The sequence below is a fragment of the Eptesicus fuscus genome, chromosome 11 (assembly GCF_027574615.1).
Source record: "Eptesicus fuscus isolate TK198812 chromosome 11, DD_ASM_mEF_20220401, whole genome shotgun sequence".
NCBI lineage: Eukaryota > Metazoa > Chordata > Mammalia > Chiroptera > Vespertilionidae > Eptesicus > Eptesicus fuscus.
In genome coordinates, this window is record NC_072483.1 from 16,072,872 (window position 1) to 16,094,591 (window position 21,720).

Sequence of the window (21,720 nt, forward strand, 5' to 3'; positions counted from 1 at the left end):
GGGCCGGAAGAGAGACCACCACAGACCAGCAATGCTCAGTGCCCAACCCTTTCTCCCTCTGTTTTTTGTTCATGAAGTAATTTCAGACACTAGAATTTTGACAACATAGTTGAAGGGATTAAAAGGCTCAAAACAACAGTGCACAAGTTGGCAGTAATCACAACACTAATCATAACTGCTATGCGATGTCTTTCAGTGCTATAAAAGCGTTCACAGTTATGGCACTACTCACTCAGTCCCCCTGCGGCCTTATGACGCTTACTAGTGCCCCAGTGCACAGATTCGTGCACATTGAAAGGAAATTAATTAGAAGGTGGCTGGTGGGGCGGGACTGGGTGAGACGGGCTGACACACCCTGGAGCCAACCTCCCTTGGTCCTCCCTGGCCAGCTGAACCTGAGGCAATGCTGTGGCTCAAAGGTCATCTGCAGAGTGAGCGGGGTCCCTCTGGCAGGTGGGGTCCCTCGGACTGGCCTGCGGGAATCAGGCTGAAACGAGCTCTCCAAGATCCCCTGAAGGGTCCCAGATTGCAAGAGGGCAGTTCTCAGGTGACACACCCCAGAATCAGGCTCCCTCCTTTCTGGTTCTGGGTGCATCACCCAAGAACCACAGCTGCCAAGTCACCGCAGCTCGGCAGCTCCTGCATTGAGCATCTGCCCCCTGGTGGTCAGTGCACGTCATACCTACCGGCCAGTTGGACGGTCAGACGGTCACTTAGCCTTTTATATATATAGGTTTGAGTAGAAACATTTCCTACCCTAAAGAGTCCATCTGTGGAATCAGGATTCAGAACTTTGGCATGTTACAACAAACGTGAGGATTTTTGATGCCACTTTATGCATTTCATGCTCCTAGTGACACTTCTGATTTATATGAGGTGCAACTGTAAGAGGAGAGTTTTAGATGTGAAAAAGACCTTACAAATGGATAAAAAATTAGCAAACCATAAGAACTGAAAGCAAAATGAAACAAAGTAACTTGTGTCTGGTTTGGTGGCATAATCTACACATTGAAAGGAACTACTCAGTGACTTTCAGGGGACATCCTCAGTGGAATGGATCCTAAGAGGGTGCACACGTGTACACACACACACACACACACACACACATGCCCTGAACTAACACAAATGAAGTAATCATTGTTGGGATAGCTATAGCAGTTATTCTGAGGCTATTGCATGCATGCTGAGAAAGAAAACAAATTAGTAATTATGTTGGTGTCACTGTAAATTTATTTTCAGCATTAAGAAAAGAAATACAGGTGTATGATCAATATGGGTGTTAAAATTCTGTAGTTCTGATTGTAAATCAGAAGAACTTATTTAAATCCATGATGCATTTTATCTTAAAGATAATATATATATCCCTTAGCTCTGAATAATGAAAAAGGCCTGGAAACAATACCATCCCACTAGCAATGAGCCCCCTAGAACTGAAATTGAGCTTTCCAAATACCAATTCCCACCAGAAGGAGCCAGAGTTCCTCCAATAAAAATGGCATCCTGTGAGGCAAGAGACATACATGGGGAGTCACACATTCTGCCTTACCTAGAGAGCAAGGCAGTTGCAAAAACCTCCAAGTCCATACCAAAGAATTCGGTAATCAACCTGAAGAGGCTCTTACTGGCCAACATGAAAACAATTTGATCATCATTAAGATTAAAAATTGCAATGAATTGAAACACATGGAACAGAGGGAAGAATCTCAGAGGGAAGGAAAGGAGGGAGTGGGGGGTGGTAAGAGATTAACCAAAGAATTTATATATATACTAGAGGCCTGATGCACGAAATTTGTGCAAGAGTAGGACTTCCTTCCCCTGGCTGCTGGCACTGGCTTCCCTCTGGCACCCGGGACCCAGGCTTCCCTCACAGCCCCAGCTTGGTCTGGAAGGTCGTCAGGAAGGACATCTGGTCTAATAAGCATATTACACTTTTATTAGTATAGATTATTATTATGGATATGCATAACACCTGGATGCATACAACAGTGTAATGAAGGCCTGGGGGGAGAGGAGGTGCAGAGTGGTGGGGGTCAATGGGGAAAAAAAGGGACATCTGTAATACTTTCAACAATAAAGATAAATTTTTAAAAAGAAACACATTAAATATGTTTAAATACACGAGTGCATAACAATACTAAAAAAGGAGGGAAAACCCTAATTGATCATCACTGGCGGATGCTAAAGAACTAACTCATTTTGAAAACAATTAAGCAAAAGCAAAGAATCAAGATTTTCCTTTACATATTATACCACAGGTAGCCAGTAGGTGAGGGAAAGTTTCTTTTTATGAAATTATTCTAATAGTAAATGAAGATGAAAGGATCAAATTAGAATATTGGCCCCTAGATCTATAATGAATTAATTAATGGATGTAGGCAATACTCATTCATGATTATTATCCCCCTAAGGGAGATAACCTGCTAATATGTGCATACTGAAGGAAATACATAATAGTATCAAGTTAAAGTAAATATGGGTAGAAGAACATGTTAAATAATACCACAGGATTCAATCATCAAAATCTAGAATACAACAAACTTTATAGGATGATTCAGTTTCTTCAATAAATACATTGCAAGGAAAATAAAAGAGGACGGAACTGTGTAGTCTGAAGAGAACTGAGAACCAATTGCAATTTAATTCTTAACTTGGATTCCATTCAAAATGCAAAGAAATTATCACACTATTGTGAAAATTTTATATTAAAAATTATTAATACTTGGGATACGAAAATGATATTGTTATGTTTTTAAAAAGTATCTTTGTCTTTCAGAGATAGGTGTTGAAATGATAGGATGTCTGGGATTCACCCCTAAAAAAACCTGGAACTAGTGAGGAAGCAAGAATCTATACTAATAAAAGCCTAGGTGGACCCTCGTGCCCTCGCTCAATGCCCTCACATCATCACAAGATGGCCACCCCCACGTCGTCGTCACAAGATGGCTGGCAGGGAGGGCAGTTGTGGGCAATCAGGCCAGCAGGGGAAGGCAGCTGGGGGCGATCAGGCCGGCAGGGGAGCAGTTAGGTGTCAATCAGGCCGGCAGGGGAGCGGTTAGGGGGAGATCAGGCTGGCAGGCAGAAGTGGTTAGGGGCAATCATGCAGGCAGGCAAGTGAGTGGTTAGGAGCCAGCAGTCCCAGATTATGAGAGGGATGTCTGATTGCCGGATGTCCCTGCAGGATCAGGCCTAGACTGGCAGTCGGACATCTCCCAAGGGGTCCCAGATTGCAGAGGGTGCAGGCTGGGCTGAGGGACACCTCCCCCCCCCCCCACCCCAGTGCACTAATTTCGTGTACCAGGCCCCTAGTAAATAAAATAAGATTGGATATGAGTTGATAGTTTTTAATCTGGGTAATTGATCCATAGGGAATTCTCTATACTATACTCTCTAATTTTAATTATATTTTAAAAATTTCAGAGTAAGTTTTTTAAAAGGTATATATATTTTAAATGCGGTTGAAGTAGCTTATATAATATTACAAGTCAAAATACATTTCAGATTAATTAAATAGTTAAATGTTGATAAAGGGTATTGTATAAAACATGAAGACTATATAGATGAATAAATATTTTTATCTTGAGAGTAATAAATTTTCCATCTTTGAAGCAATGAAATAAATCACAAAGGAAAATATATTGACTACATAAAAGTGAAATTTATGAAATTCATATATCTTGAAAAACAAAAGGCTGGAAAAATATTTGTACACACTATGACAACTTATGGTTATTATTATTCCTTTTAAAAATCAGTAAGAAAAACACAAGGATCTCAAGGAAAATAAGTATAAAAAATTTCACAAAGCAGAAAACTGAAATAGCTAATATACTTATCAAAATAATCTCCGTGAGTAAAGAAATACGAATTAAAATAATATTTATAATTCACATATTTTAAAATTTATAATATTTAATGCTGCCTTGAATATTTTATATAGGCACTACAATTGGCTGCTGTTGAAAATGCAAACCAATATAAATTTTCTATATAGTAATTTTGGCACTACGCATTAAGAAACATTAAAAGAGAGTTCATGCTCTGAGGCAGTCATCCTACTTCTAGAAAATCAGATTGTATGCAAAAATGGCTGCAGCTGCCAAGGTCCTCCCAGTGCTGAGCCCCCTTCTCAGGTGACTCTGCCTCTACTCCCACCAGGAGGTGGAGTTTACTTCTCTGTCCTTTGAATCTGGCTTTGGTCATGGTGCTTGCTTTGGCCAGCTGGACTTGAGAGAATGTGACATGACTAAAGATTTAAAAATTACTTGTGACTGGGGCTTTCCCTCTCCTGCTGTTGGGGACCCTTCTGCTACCATGAATAAGCCTGGGCCAGACTCCCGGAGAATGAGAGACCAGATGGGCAGAGGCCCGATCACCCAGTTGTCCCAGTTGTCCAGACATATGAGTTATGTTGTCTCAAGCCACCCAGCCCCAGCAGGGGCAGGATCATCGAATTGGCCATGTGGATGGGCAGCAGCAGACAGCACGTCTGCGCACAGTGAAGGCCAGAGCAGATGAGAGTCTGTTTCTGAGCATTTATGAGGCCCACCAGACAAACAGATTCTCTGTCAACCTACAGAATCATGAAAAATAATAAATGTTGGTCATTTGAAGCCATTAATGTTGAAGTGGATTCTTAACAAAAGCTGAATTATTGGAAGTAATCAGAAAAATGGACAATTGTATACGTTCAAAGATGTTCATTAAATATCATTTATAGTAACAAACTGAAAGCAATCTAAATACCCAAGGAAATAATTGTTGATCATAATAACAACTGCAGACTTAAAGATGATAAAATCATAAAAAACAATGTTTTCAAAATATATATTTTTATCACTGATAATTTTATCAATGATGTGAAATTTGTTTGTTTTATTAATCCTCACCTGTATTTTTTCCATTGATTTTTAGAGAGTGTGGAAGGGAGGGAGGGAGGGGGAGAGAGAGACACATCAATTGGTTGCCTTCGGCACACACACCAGCTGGGGGTCAAAATTGAACCTGCTGCCCAGGTTCATGCCCTTGACTGGGAATCGAACCTGTGACCCTTCTTTGCATGAGTCGACGCTTTATCCACTGAGCAAAACTGGCCAGGGCTCATTGATATGAAGTGTTAATGATATTAAAAATATTTACAAGGGAAACTTAAATTGAGAAAAGAGGGGGCAGAAAACAAGATGGCGACATAGGTAAACACCTGACCTCGCTGCCTCACACAACCACTTCAAAACTACAACTAAAAGACAAAATGAACATCATCCAGAACCACAGGAAGGCTGGCTGAGTGGAAATTCTACAACTAGAAGGGAAGAGAAAAGCACACAGAGACTCAGAGGATCTGTGGAAGTAAAGTGCAGAGGTCCGGAGGCGCGTGCGAAGAAGGCTGGCAACTGAGTACATGGCGGGCTTTTTCAATACGCAGGGAGACACAAGCTCCCAACTGCTCTGAACTCCAGTTCCGGGCGAGACTCTGGGGACCCAGAGTCATATGGGGAGAAACTGGACTGTCTGGCAGCAGGTGAAACTTGAAGGGGGCTTTCTCTCAGAGTTGCTTGCAGCAATTACCGTGGGCCACTGAAACCCGGGGGCCTCTTAGGGCAGGGCTGATGGGAAGCCATTGCTGTTTGCTCCGCCCTGAGACTCCACCCCATCCAAGCTGTGCGCAGAGGCTTTTGCATATGAATGGCCTGGTCCTTTGAAATCTAAACTTACCTATCAAACTGAAGCTGAGTCAGAGAGACCCAGAACATCCAAAAGAAGACCCAAGGCCCCACAGCAGCTTGCATTGCTTCACAGCTGGGCCTCATCTGGGCACCTCCAAAACCCAAACAAAGAAGAGGAATCTGCAGATCTCTCCATAGCTCCTGCTGGGTGGCCTCAGGCAGAGGCTAAATTAGCACCTCCTTGGAGATCCAAGAGCCAGTGTACCCAGGGGTCAGAGTAGGACCATCCAGATTACAACTCATCAGATCCATAAGGGACACCCTCAGGGGGCAGACTCAGTGAGCACCAAAGCCCCACTGAAGCAAGTCTTGCCCCATAAGAGTGTCTCCAGCACAAAAGTTCTCCCATCGTAGACACAGCTGATTCTCACAGCCAATTGGCCTGGAGGTCAATTCTTCCCAGTGATACCAACAACAATCAAGGCTTAACTACAACAAGACTGTGCACACAGCCCACAAAGGGGTGCACCAAGAGTGTCCACCTCAGGTAACTGGGGAGGCTGAGCCACTGGGCCCTATAGGACACCTAGCACACAAAATCACTCTATCAACTCAGGGAAGCAGCCAAAATGTGGAGACAAAGAAACAGGCCACAAATGAAAGAAATGGAGGAAAGCAAACTACTGGATATAGAGTTCAAAACCACAGTTATAAGATTTTTCAAGAATTTTCTAGAAAAAGCCAATAAATTTAGTGAGACACTCGAAGATATGAAAAAGGACCAACTAGAAATTAAGCATACACTGACTGAAATAAAAAATAATATACAGAGATCCAACAGCAGACTAGAGGATCACAAGAATCAAGTCAAAGATTTGAAATACAAAGAAGCAAAAAACATCCAACCAGAAAAGCAAAAAGAAAAAAGAATCTAAAAATATGAAGATAGTGTAAGGAGCCTCTGGGACAACTTCAAGCGTACCAACATCCAAATTATGGGGGTGCCAGAAGAAGAGGGAGAGCAAGATACTGAAAACCTATTTGAAGAAATAATGACAGAAAACTTCCCCTACCTGGTGAAAGAAATAGACTTACAAGTTCAGGAAGTGCAGAGAACCCCAAACAAAAGGAATACAAAGAGGACCACCCCAAGACACATCATAATTAAAATGCCAAGAGCAAAAGACAAAGAGAGAATATTAAAAGCAGCAAGAGAAAAACAGTTAGTTACCTACAAGGGAGCACCCATACGACTGTCAGCTGATTTCTCAACAGAAACTATGCAGGCCATACCGGAGTGGCAAGAAATATTCAAAGTGAAGAATAGCAAGAACCTACAACCAAGATTACTTTACCCAGCAAAGCTATCATTTAGAATTGAAGGTCAGATAAAGAGCTTCACAGACAAGAAAAAGCTAAAGGAGTTTATCACTGCCAAACCAGTATCATATGAAATGATGAAAGGTATTCTTTAAGAAGAGGAAGAAGAAGAAAAAGGTAAAGATAAAAATTATGAACAACAAATACATATCTATCAACAAGTGAATCTAAAAATCAAGTGAATAAAAAATTTGATGAACAGAATAATCTGGTGAATATAATAGAATCAGGGGCATAAAATGGGAGTGGACTGACAATCCTCCAGGGGAAAGGGGTGTGGGGGGTGCGGGAAGAGACTGGACAAAAATCACACACCTATGGATGAGGACAGTGGGGCGGGGGTGGTAAGGGCATGGGGTGGGGTGGGAACTGGGTGGAGGGGAGCTATGGGGGGTGGAAAAAAAGGAACAACTGTAATAATCTAAACAATAAAAAAAAAAGAAAAAAAGAAATTGAGAAAGCAGATTATAGACTTGTATGTAAAGTATTATTTTTAATTATGCAAATGTATGTGTGTTGTATCACAGATAGAGAGTTGACCTGAAGCCTTATTTTAAAAGCTGCTGCTTTAACATTTGCAGGCAGTATCTCACTTTATCTTGGGGGAGGCTCTTCCCAGCACCTGTGTGGTCCCCTGAAATTATGCAATGTAAAGCAAGAGCGAACATGTAAATGTATTGAAGCAATCTGCATACAGAAGGTCTCGTCTGAGAAGTTCTGTTTAATAAATGTAAAACAGATGCATTTTGAAATTACATCTCTGAAAACCATTCCTTTAGAGAATGTTTCTCCTCTAAACCATATACATTCAAATCACTGCTCGTTCTTACAAAGATGTGATGCTTTCCTGTGAGCAGGTTTTTGGCAGAAGGTGCAGCTCACAGATAGAGAGGTTTAATCTTCTCCTCACTTGGCGTCAGAAAAGATCTGGAAACCAAGGTCCATGTTGGGACTAATGCGGCAATAACCTAGACTTTGGGAAATGTTTTCTAAGACTAGTAAAAGGAACCATCAGTCCTGTGGCCAGATAGACCACCCCTGTGGGTGGGGTGGGGTCTCCCATTCTCTAAAGGGAATGGAAGTTCTTACTTTTAATCATTCTTTAAAAGGGGTAAACACTGGACAGTCGATGAAAAGGGAGGACGGAGGCTCTTGGGCTCTGCAGGAGTCAGGGAGGGGACTTCCTCTCTTCGAGGTTAGGAAAGTCATCTTTAAGAGTGGGCACTTCTAGAAACAGTTTTAAGTCGCTTTCTGTGTTACATTCTCTTCTGTATCCCCTAAAGTTTAGTAAATTCTTCTGAAAAGCACAGCTGTTCTCTGCTCTGCACTGGGAATTAGGGAAGGGCTGTCCCAAGACTGAGAAGGGAAGGCCAGGGATAAGCAGTGTTCTATCCTGAAAGGGGAGGGGTCACCAGGGGAGGAACCCTGGAATTGGTCACACCCTGGGCAGCGGCAGACTCAGCATGTTTAATGCAGAGGAGGCCAGAGCAGATGAGAGTCTGTTTCTGAGCATTTATGGGACCGAGCCTCTAAAAAACTCAGCCGCTGAGGAACACTTTCTGGCAACAACACTGCTGGAACCCAAGCCAGCATCACTGGACATCAAAAACAAAGGTTAAAGAAAACTAACAAGGTGACCTTATTTTGCTGCCTTGGGCAAATAAAAGCTGCCTGGCTTAATAGTTTTTATGCAGATATGTGGATAAAAAACGGAAAGAAAAGACTAGAAGGACATGCACCAAAGGGTGAGCTAACTGGGTCAATGCTTGCCATGGGATTACTGGAAATTTTTCTTTTCTTTTGTATACTTTCCACATTTTTGTAAAATGTCTACCATGATGATAATCAGAACCAATGTTGCTTTCTGAAAGTTAGCAAGTGGACTTCTTTTGGCGTAAGGTGTAGATGTTGGAAAAGCTGGGGTTCCGAGGACTCTGCGTCTCCCCCTGCCTATTTCACTGTCCACCATCTCCGGGAACGCTTCATTCTAGATTCACAGTGATAGCATTTCTCCTTCTCACTCTGCAGGCTCCTTCAATGTTCTCTTCCACGCTGCTGCCTTTAGGTTCTTCCAGTAAGACTTACATTTTCATAGAGGTTTAAGTTACAGCAACGCAGCCATCATCAGTAAGAACCCAATCAATAGCCAAAAAATGAGGAAGCTATTTTGGGTTGTCTGGCCTTTCCTGGAAACTAAGAAATATTCTCATCCTCACAGCCCCTAAATAGAATAGAAATTTCTTTCTACAGATATTTCTATTATAAAGCCAGATTCTCTGAACCTTTTCTGGAGAATTTCAAAGGGTTTGATGGCTGGCTTGGAGGGGAACCTTCTTCCCTACGGCACTCCTCCTGCCCACGGCTGCCCATGGCTGCCCACAGCAGCCACACACAGAGACGGATGACCAATGGCAACAGCACACAGAGACGGATGACCACCAGCAGCAGCAACACACAGAGATGGGCCACCAGCAACAACACACAGAGACGGGCCACCTCCAGCAACAACACACAGAGACAGGCCACCACCAGCAACAACACACAGAGACGTGCCACCACCAGCAACAACACACAGAGATGGGCCACCACCAGCAGCAACAATACACAGAGACGGGCCACCACCAGCAGCAACACACAGAGACGGGCCACAACCACCAGCAACAGCACACAGAGACGGGCCACGACCACCAGCAACAACACACAGAGACGGGCCACAACCACCAGCAACAGCACACAGAGACGGGCCACCTCCAGCAACAACACACAGAGATGGGCCACCACCAGCAACAACACACAGAGACGGGCCACGACCACCAGCAACAACACACAGAGACGGGCCACCTCCAGCAACAACACACAGAGACGGGCCACGACCACCAGCAACAACACACAGAGACGGGCCACCTCCAGCAACAACACACAGAGACAGGCCACCACCAGCAACAACACACAGAGACGGGCCACCACCAGCAGCAACACACAGAGACGGGCCACCACCACCACCAGCAACAACACACAGAGACGGGCCACCTCCAGCAACAACACACAGAGACAGGCCACCACCAGCAACAACACACAGAGACGGGCCACCTCCAGCAACAACACACAGAGACGGGCCACCACCACCAGCAACAACACACAGAGACGGGCCACCTCCAGCAGCAACACACAGAGACGGGCCACCACCACCACCAGCAACAACACACAGAGACAGGCCACCTCCACCACCAGCAACAACACACAGAGACAGGCCACCACCACCACCAGCAACAACACACAGAGACGGGCCACCTCCAGCAACAACACACAGAGACGGGCCACCTCCAGCAACAACACACAGAGACGGGCCAGCAGTAGCAACAACACACAGAGACGGGCCAGCAGCAGCATCAGCACACGGAGACGTGCCACCACCAACTCACATCTGTAAAGCCCGCAGCCAAGGCCAGCCCAGAGCACCTGGCCTTTTCCTGCAAACACTCTGCAGAAGAAAGTGACTGGTATGTCCCTGAATCTTAACAGAAACTAAGGAGTTCATCCTTCACTTTCTCTGCCACAAAGCCAGTGCTCAAACACTAGTGAGCTTGGGGAAGGTGGCCCACAACGTGGAGGAAAGGGTACAGACAGGGAAGTCATGTTCTGAACACAAACTGCCTGCTTCGGAACCAGACCAGGGAGAAAGCTGCCAAGGACAGGGCACCGAGACCACCACAACCCTTCCTGTGTGAATGGCAGCCTTCATCAGCCAACGAGGAGCTGTCTCTCTCCACACTCAGGCAGCCTCACAGCTTTTCTCAGCACATTACTGAAGGCAACCCTTGCCAACTGGCGAGTCTGCATGGGAAGGGACAGCCCTCCGCCATGCCTGCCTATGGCAAACAGTCTCCTCCTCTGTAGTGCACCGTCAAATTAAGATGTCTCAAGGGTCCGAGATACAAGCAGGAAGAAGCACATGATTGCAGGAAGATGGGCAGTCTTTACCCATGAGGCTCAGGCAATGAGCAGAACGTCAGAAAGCATTGGGATAGAGAGGGACATGGCTACCTTTCATGAAGCGATTAATAAAAACCAAGCAGTTTGCATCTCAGAAACCCAGTTAATCCACACCCCAACCCTGAGAGACAGACAGGTTCCACTTCATTTTATAGATGAATAAACGGGTTCAGGAACTGCATGTCACAATTCGGAAACAGAGCTGGGTGGGATTTAAACCCAAGTCAGTCTGATAAGAAAACTCAACGACTTTCAGTGACACTAAAGGATAGAAATACGGTGACTGATTGGGCTCATGAGTAGATCTATTTTACCCCAAATCCCATAATCTCAAGAAGACTGTGCTGTCTAGGGCTGGGGTTGAAGAGAGGAGATCCAAGTGCCTCCCTCCTCCTGAGCACAGAACACAGTTAATCCTTCATCCAAAAACCTAACCCTCTACGTGGGGAGATGGAGACTTTTTCCAGCCACTCAGTCTTACCTTAATCACTGTGCAGCTCCTCTCTGGCTGCTACCTGTCAAGCATCTCTCTTACTTGCTGAATTTTTCATACATGAAGTAATGGAATACAGAGCTATGGACTGTACACTATCCCTTTGGTTTCCTTTTAAATTTACAGCTTGCCAGTATGAAGAGTCCCGAGGCGCTAACTAAGGTGGTGGTTATACTGTCCATCAATTAGCTTGAATTTTGACACAATGTTCATGGCCCTGTTCCACTCCTTTGTAACAAAGGACTGCTTAACTCAACACACACACACACACACACACACACACACACACACACACACACACACACACACGCTTTCTCCCAGGCATTTTACTGAGTTACAGAGTGTGTGTCACCCAGATGTGCCTGCCACAATAGGTTAGTTGTACTGCAAACATTACCAGAAACATATTTATGCTAGTAAACTCCCACAGCTGAGACCGGCTTTTCACAACAATACTATTTTTCCACCACCCCACTCTAGAATTAATTATCCTGCTGCCATGTTACATTCCTCGCCACTCTTAACATTTGCAAGCTAGAAAAATTTTTGTTTGATAGTTTTCCAGGGAAAATCACTTTTATGGAACTTCATTTCTGCATATAGAAACCCTCTGTGTACTTTTCAACATTTTTAAAAAAATTTTTATTGACTGATTGATTTTAGAGAGAGAATAGAAGGGAGGAAGGGAGAGAGAGAGAGAAAGAGAGGAGGAAACTTCAATTTTGTTGTCCCATTTATTTATGTATTCAGTGGTTGATTCCTGTATGTGCCCTGACCAGGATCAAACCTGCAACCTTGGTGTATCGGGCAGGACAACACTCTAACCAAGTGAGCTACCTGGCCAGGGCCCTCTGTGTACATTTTAGATGATTATGCTAATAAGGAGCAAGTAGCAGGAAGTGGTACAGATGCAGGGTTGCTAGACATAATATAGGATACCCAGTTAAATTTGAATTTCAGATAAACAATGACTTTTTTAAGTATAAGGATGTCCCGTGCAATATAGAGACATATACTAAAAAAAATAATCATTGTATATCTGCAATTCAACTTAAACTAATGGACTATATTTAATTTATAAAATCTGGCAACCCTATGCAGACAGAAAAAGAAAGAACAAGATTCACAGGTATTACCAATATTTGGAGGCTGACATAACAGTGCAATCTATTAGGACAAATGATCTCAATAGGCATAATCTGCCTACCTCTATTTATGCATTGTGATTACTTTAAAGTAGATGGAAAAAAGGGATTTGGGGAAACGAATGAACATCTTTAAAAGACCATGGAGGTTACTGGGCTTTTTCAGAGAGGACCTTTTCATGAGAGTCTAGAAATCCCCAGTCATATGACCATCAGTCTGCCAAGAGATCCAACATGGAAATGAGACTGCCCCCATAATATAGGAGGTTAAATGAAATACTCTTACCAATGGAAAATGAAGACTCATACTGCTTATGAAGCTCTAACAGTTTTTCTAAGTTGATCTTCTTCTTTTTTAAAAAAATATAAAACTGATATGATACTCTAAGGCCTATCCAGTATGTCCTCATAATCACTAAAGACATGTACCTTAACTAAATAATCAAAAAGTCAATTGAAGGCTACTAAATAGACAGTACTATGCTCAGAATTAAGGTAATAAAATGAAAAAGATAGTTTGCACCCAAGAAATACATGTGTTGCCTGAAAAGCACCAATAACATACTAAATGAGCAGCCAGCTGAGGTGGGAGTGGGCCAGCCTTCACCAAGGTGCAATTTGAGCTTAACCGTGAAGGAAGGGTCTGATTTCAATACACAGGCAGTGAACAGCAGATATCCCAGTATTTTGAACAAAGACAGAGAAGTGAAGCAACATCATGGTCCAAGCAGTACAGAATAGTTCAGTGGTTGGAGAGTTTGGTAGCTGAGAAAATTGGAGAAGGAGAGGCTAAGAGTCCTATTATAGAGAATTTCGATGCTAAGATTTTATATTTTGGCAATAAAAAGTTATCAAAAATTTTCAAGGGCAAGAATGGATACAGGTCTGGTTTTAAAAATATTAGCATAGAAAACAATATGAAAGCTACCTACAGAGTTTGGAGATCGGGACACTGGCTTAGGAGTAGGCTGTCTGTCCAAGAGGCATGTTTATACCAAAGAAGAAGCAACAGGAAAGAGAGCCATTAAAGAGGACTGACAATGGCTGGTTACTGAAAAACAATAAGAAGACCCTGGAGTCACAGAGGCAGTGACAGAAAGAGGTTAGCCAAGAAATGAGAGCTTTCAAGTAGGCAATTCCCAAGAAGAGGGCTTTGGATTTAGCAAGAAAGCACCCTGGGCAGAATTTTCAACCAGTATTTTTAGATCCTGGTAAGGGCAAGGGTATGGTTAGAGTGAATGGGAGCATTTCTGCGGCCAGCAATATCTTATATAATAAAAGGCTAATATGCAAATCAACTGAACATCAGAACAACCGGTCACTATGATGCTCACTGACCACCAGGGGGCAGACGCTCAATGCAGGAGCTTCCCCCTGGTGGTCAGTGTGCTCTCACAGGGGGAGTGCCGCTCAGCCAGAAGCCAGGCTCACAGCTGGCAAACGCAGCAGTGGTGGCAGGAGCCTCTCCCACCTCCATGGCGTTGGACATCCCCTGAGGGCTCCCGGACTGTGAGAGGGCACAGGCCGGGCTGAGGGACCCCCCACTCCAAGTGCACAAATTTTGTGCACTGGGCCTCTAGTGGCTGATAAAACACAGAACTTTTAAATGCCTATCTCATTTGGAAGGGAAAAATGAAAGGAAGGGAAAAATCCTAGGAAATAAACAAACAATCAAAAGGGAAGCAGAAAACCAGCGAGAAAAGCAAATACTGAATCAGTGACTATGCTGATGGAATGTCCCCATCCCAGGGACCTAGAGCCACTCTGGGGAAAGGACACAAAGTCTCTACCAGGTGGGGAGCTGGAACTTAGACGCCCCATAAAACCCAAGACCTTTGAAAGAGGAGATGCTTCATGAAATGGTGGATTAGAAAAAACAACAATAACAAAACTACTCACAAAGGAAGATAATATGAAATTTATTGTAGAAGCTTCAGCTCTTGTTAAGAAACTAAAACCTCCCCACCCACTAGTTATTAGTAGCCAGAAAAAAATCTAGGACAAATATTTCATGGGGTATACTTAATACTAAAAAATTATATATTCATATTTTTAAAGTTAAACTTGGTGCCCTGGCCAGGTGGCTCATTTGGTTGGAGTGTCATCTGGTACACCAAAAGGTGGCAGGTTCTATTTGCAGTCATGACACATACTTAGGTTGTGGGTTTGAACCCCAGTCAGGGCGTCTGTGGGAGCCAACTGATCAAAGTTTCTCTCTCACATAGATATTTCTCTCTCTCTCCCCCTTCCTCTCTCTCTATAGTTAATAAAAATGTATCCTCTGGTGAGGATTAAAAAAGAGTTTAACTAGGCATTTATTTTCTAAATTTGTCAAACTTTTCTTTCCCTTACCCATAACAAAGAATTTTTAAATTCAGGCTAATTCCATGTGAGCTTGAGGCTCAAAACTATGCAAACACCAGGGATTGTAAAACCACAAGCCAAAATACCAGCTCAATGTTGTCCTCATTTGGTAGCTTCCAAAAATGTATAGCAGAAGCAAATGCGAAGGAATAAACACCCACACAGGGCTCTCAGGATTCCCACAGAAAAAGAGCAGTCAGTACAGGTACTCAATTCAGAATTATATCTAAGGAAACAAGAGAACAAGGAAAGGAGATTATAGAACTAAAACCATGAAAATAGACCTCCTAGAACCTCATATATAATAATTTGCAAGAAATAACAAAACAATCTTGAAATAGAATCAAATTGGACTTATAGACAATAAAATATAATCACTGAAACATAATTGAAATATAATTATTGAAATTAAAAACTCAATGGGTAGTTTAAAAAGCAAACTGAATAGAATATGGAAGAGCAAATCAATAAACTAGAAGATAATGTTTTTAAAGTTTATAGACTATAACAAATGGAGCTAATGAGATGATAAATAAGAGTTTTACAAAAATGTAAAATAAAATGAGATTTAACATACATGTAATTGAAGTTTCAGAAGGAGACAATGTTTGAAAATATACACACACAAAAAAAATTTCCTTGATGAAAACCATGAATCCTCAGATTTAGAAAGGACAAAACTTTAAAGTAAATGTTTTAAATTAAGAAAACCTTTTAATCCACACCTAGACATACCATAGCAATACTAAAGGTCAAAAAGACAAACACGACCTTAAAGAAGTCAGAGAAAGTTACTTCAAATATGACACCAACAAAGAAAAAAAAGTAGAATGATAACAAATCTCTCAGAAGCCTTAAGAAAATAACTTACAATTTCATACCTACCTAAATCCCCACTCTAGAATTAAGTTAAAGAAAATATATTTTCTGATAAAAATTTTAGAGCTTCCATAAATAGACTTTCCCTAAAATAATAACTACAGAAAGTCTGAAAGGAATAGTGAGCAAAGAAATAGTTAAATGTATGGGAAAATCGAATCAAGCAGTAAAAAAATAATGTGATAATGTCAAATTAGGGAAGTACAAAAACAAGATGGACCTAAAATATTATATAACAACTAGAGGCCCAGTGCACAAAATTCGTGCACTTGGGGGGGGGGGGGTCCTCAGCCTGGCCTGCACCCTCTCGCAGTCCGGGACCTCTCGCTCCTTACTGCCCACCTGCTCGCTGCTCCTTAGTGCTGCCAAGGAGGCAGGAGGCTCCTGCCACTGCCGCTGTGCTCACCAGCCGTAAGCCCAGCTTCTGGCTGAACGGTGCTCCCCCTGTGAGAGTGCACTGACCACCAAGGGGCAGCTCCTGCATTGAGCATCTGCCCCCTGGTGGTCAGTGTGCATCATAGTGACCGGTCGTTCAGCCGTAAGGGTCGCTTAGGATTTTATTATATTGATAAAGATTTTATAAAAGTTCTTTGGGATTTTTTACATAAGGCAAGAGATAATTATTGGATTAAACTAAGCATCCATTTAGAATTTTAAGGGTAACTAGTAAAAGAACAGAAATTATCTTTTAAAAAAAGCAGAAATTAATTAAAACAAAACTCACAGTAATTAAGACTTAAAAAGCTCTTTGAAACTACTCTAAATAATTATAGATGTCATTACATCCAAATGTTAAATTTCTGTTAGTCACAAGACCACTAAAAGTTTTTTTAAACATAGAACAAACAAAACAGGCACAAAGTGAGGGAACTATTTTAAACAGGTGTATACAGAGTAAATGTCCCAAATATGAGACACCTACAAGTGAAAAAGAAAAAGGCAAATAGCCGAAACCGGTTTGGCTCAGTGGATAGAGCATCGGCCTGCGGACTCAAGGGTCCCAGGTTCGATTCCGGTCAAGGGCATGTACCTTGGTTGTGGGCACATCCCCAGTAGGGGATGTGCAAGAGGCAGCTGATCGATGTTTCTCTCTCATCGATGTTTCTAACTCTCTATCCCTCTCTCTTCCTCTCTGTAAAAAATCAATAAAATATATTTTTTTAAAAAAAGAAAAAGGCAAATAATTCACGGGTGGGGGGTGGCAAAAAGATAGGAAAAAGCAATTCAGAAAAGGGGAAACATAAATGACTAATAGGTACAAGGTAACCTGCTCAATCTTAATCATAACCAAAACACCTCTCTGAGGTATACCACCTATCGATTAAGCAACGATTAATAAATGTGGGCAATACCACTTGTGGGAGAGGATGTAGAGCAATGGGAACTCTTATGTTTTACTGGTTGGAGTATAAGTTGGTTCAATTATTTGACGAACAAATGGCGACCTCCAATAAACCTGACAAGACATAATCCTCACCATTCAGCAACTCTACTCTCAGGTACATACCCTTGAAAACTCTTGCACATGTACACAAGAAGAACGATCATGGCAAAAGTATTCAAAACAAGAAAAAAATGGTTTATAGTGACAAGTGAAATCAGTGACGAGCTTTCTCTACACTGGCTGGTAAGAAGCTAACTGGATCTGGGGCTTCACACCCCATGGTCCCCTAAACCTCTGCAGCTTTGTGCCCAACGATTGCAAACAGATTACACTTTACCCTCAGACTGTCTGACACCAAAGCAGTCTGACTGTCCCCCAGTCCTACGAGGCTCTCTGTTTAGCTCACAGAAAGGGAGAGCAACAGGGCGGGAACATCTCAGCAGTAGAACCTCTCTGCATCCCAAGGCACTGGAGCTCAAGCACACCTCTGGAGAGGACCCCGAGAAACCCCGCTGACCACTCTCCTGCCCGAGTCCTGTTTGCACCAAGGGATAATGCTGGTACCTGCCCTGAACCCTGGACACAAAAGTTGCAAACCACGTGTCCATCAACAGTGATTAAATTGTGGAATTCACACATTGGAATACCATCGTCATGGATGAATCCCACCAAAACAATAATGAATGAAAATACACAAATACCAAGTTACAGAAGAATACATACAGTATAATACTACTTCTATAATGTTTTAAATGTGAAACACAATATGACATAGGGATTGGGCATGCATACACACTACATACTTAGTCCTACTATAAAGGGTGATATGGAAATGATAATTACCAAATCTAAATTCGAGATAGCAGTTGCATCACTGCTTATCTGAAGGAAGTGAGATATGATTAGGGATGGGTACACAGAAGCATCAGTGTTACTGGTGATGTTTCATTTGTTAAGCCAAGCAGTGATACACAGGTCTTTACTGTGTTCTTCTATACACTTTCTTACCTTAAACTATTTTAAAATAAATGTTTCAAATAAATGGATCTGAGATAAGGAAGCAGAGTTAGTTAATATCATTCTTGCAAAGGAAGAAATTGACAGTTTGTTTTAGGTTAGGGAGATCTAGAGCCCCTTGAAGGCCTTGCAAAGGGATTCAATAAGAAGGGAGACATTCTCCAGAATGTTCTAAAATCATTCTATAGCATTGAAGTGACTATAAATAAAAGCATATCTTCACTGGCCTAGAGAAATGACCTATACAATAATTTTCTTTTAATTAATCCAACTTCTGTATAACAAATACTCATTTTGCCTCTCTTTTAATATACTAAACAAGCCCTACACAAACTTGCAAATAAACCACTCTCTAGATTCCCTATGCAAATATGTTAGGCTAGAATTGCACTGACATTCATTGAATATACTTCTGGTCTGCTAGGGTAGCTCTGTCTATCAGTACTCCCCTAATGAATGAATGAATAAATGAATAGAATAAATACAAATCTCTTAAAGAACCAGTGTGTGTTTAAATGGCTCAAATTCACGGTGATTTAAGCCAAGGCACAATATCTAATGAATAAGAACAAATACAGGTCAAGCACCACGCTGGGCACTAGAGATGTGAAGACAGTTACTCTGCTTCCTTAGAATTCATGCCAAACTTGTGTCACAAATTTTATTACCTCTTTTGGAAATGACTCCCCGTTCTCCTATGCCCCTTTTGAAAACATGATGTTGCTCAATCTTTCTCTTTATCCCTATTCAGCAAACAGACTAGATAAAGGTAGATAAAAGTGACAGTTAAACTGTAGAGTCAAATAGTTGCTCTTTGATATTTGGAGATCTGCTGTGATTATAAAAGTATGCATCTCTATTCATGTGGGATCAGATGTTTTTAGTTGTAAGAGCAGCAAATGTTAGCAACAGATATTTCTCTGCTTTTTCAGTAAAAGGTTCCAATTATTCTCTTTCCTTCTACTGTCTTACTGAAGTTCTAATTGACGTTCTAATTTGAACAATAAGATTACTTTATAAGAGAACATATACAGCTCTAATTCATTTTAAGAGATATATAATTTTTACCTTTCTCAATCATCTAGTGGCTTCTTCCACAGCTGCATCTGGTTCTGCGTTTTCTGGCCACCAAGAGCGAGGTTCCTCAAACTCGGTCTATGATCTTACCTACTGCCAGAGGCTGCCACGAATGGGAAGACTCGGGAAATAGGGTTTCTGGATCAGGCCAGAGTCAGGCACCAAGAGCCCTGCTTATGGCCATCTCCGGCTCCTGCCTGGCTGTGCCTGGCACTAACAGAGGGGAGATGAAGGCGAGCACGTGAGCCCAGCTTCCTGCCAGGGCAGGAGCCAGCCCTCAGGCCTTAGCCCGAGAGCCTGCTGTGGGAGGCTGTGGTTCGTCCAGTTAAACCAGCTCAACCCGAGGGAACCCTGTGCCTCAGCATGTAGGGACTAGAGTTCAAACTCCTCCAGAGTAGGCTTACCATCCATAGGCTCTGCCGTGGAAATGGAATATCTATTGCAGCAAGATGTCGTGCCCCATCTAACCACCAATATGTCTATCCTCGGTAATGCTCATCGGCCCAAATCCTAGTTCACCATTTCCCACAGAAAAACATATGTAACGCCTGGTCTTCAGCGTTAGCGGCCTCTGCCTGTTGTTTCCATTGCAACTATTCACAGAAGAGTGTGACCCGGTCAGCCGGACAGGACGGGAGGGAAAATGTTGAGACACCCTAACGAGGGGGCTTAGGAGTTAAAGTATTTATAACTAGAGCATAGTCTTTGTGGAGTGAGGCTACTATGTTTGCAAGCAGGCAGAACTGTAAAAATTCAAAACTGAGATACCAGTGACATTTCACATTGCCCTGAAAGATTGACCGGAAATACTATTTTATACACTTGAGATAATGTAGTGAGAAATCCAACTGCTGAGGAACTGGCTTCCTGGCTTCCTGCAGCAGTTGGTCCATTCATTTATAACAGTAAATAAATGTTATGAAAGTTCATGTAGAAAGCATGATCTAAATGGCTAAATATGAAAGGCTTGCATCGGGGCCAGCCGTGCGTTTCTGGCAGGGGAAGTACAAGTTTGTTCAGAATGTCTTTTTTTAGATTACTTTGAGGAAGAATGTCATCCTTGGAATACTGCAAACCGTAGCAAGTTTTGTCTTTCTTTTTTTTTTTTTTCTTTATGGAATGAGAAATGACATCAGTTTACATGTCATCTGAGAATAAAGGAATTTATTTTGTTGAAAGGCATCCAAATCTCCCTCTCTTTGGGAGGCTTTGTTACTGAAACAAACTTTATCATTGTTAATTATATGGCCATTTATGGGGTTGGTAGCTAAATAAAGGATTGTTTCATCAACAAGCCTGTACGTTTAGACATATTTTATTGACTTAGTAATTTAATCAATGTGTACCCATGACAATCTTAAGGAAATGCTAACATTTAAAGCCCCATTACTCTAAACTCAGGAGGAAAATTCCATGAAGTAAAGGAAGACCATATATGTGTAAAATATTATCGGAAATTATCTCAACCAAACCCACAACTCCTCCCTGGCCTGAAAAATTTCTTTCTCCTGTCTTTTCTACAGTGATAAATGAATCCCAGACACTTCCTAAGCCAGGATCCCAAGAATCATCCCTGACTCCCCTCTTCCTAGCCCCTTCATCCATTTGCTATCTGAGCTGTGGCTTCCAATGCCTTACTTGTTCTCAAATATATCCACACTGCCACTGCCTCTATTCACTCACTCGACATGCTTCACCTGAATTAATCCAATAACCTCCTAATCTATCTCCCGGCCTTCAATCTTCCATCTACGATCCACTCTCCATTGAGCTCCATTATCCCATTCGAAATCACTTTGAGGCGTCCCAGCCTTATAAAGTCCAAAGTCTCCATGTGGTACCTAAAGCCCTCGGGACCTGAGTTAGCTTTTCTCCCTCCTTTTCACTCGATTCTTCCATTAAAATGTGATATGCCAATCACAGGACATCATTGTCCTCGAAAGCACCATGCGCTCTCTCACCTGTAAGCCTTCAATCGGCTCCCTCTGCCTAGAAAACACTTCTTCTAGGGTCTCCAACCCTTCCTGAAACCTTCACCTGTTTAACTCCCACTTGTCTTTTAGGACTCAACTGTGGCATTACTTCCACATGGAAACCTTCTCGGATATGCCCTCTGAATGTTCTCTGGATACTAAGTGCTTAACATATTTGTGGAATGAATCCTTTACCCCAACCCCACAAAATCTCTGATATGATCATGATCATTTTCCTGCCATCCCATGAACATGCCATATCCATACCCCCCTCCACACCTTGGCCCACACCGTTCATTCACTTTGGAATGGTTTCCTTCTTCCTCGGGGAAGATTTCTCCGAACATTTCAA

At 42.3% G+C, this 21,720-nt stretch overlaps 1 protein-coding gene across 1 annotated transcript in view; it reads right to left on the reverse strand.

Annotated features, from left to right (window-relative positions):
• NCKAP5 (NCK associated protein 5) overlaps window positions 1–19,597 on the reverse strand; it is a 908,330-nt gene extending 888,733 nt beyond the window's left edge. Inside the window, exon 1 of the mRNA XM_054722813.1 lies at window positions 19,387–19,597. The gene's annotated coding sequence lies outside the window, so the exon portion shown is untranslated. The remainder of the gene's footprint in view (window positions 1–19,386) is intronic.
• Window positions 19,598–21,720: the final 2,123 nt, after the last annotated feature.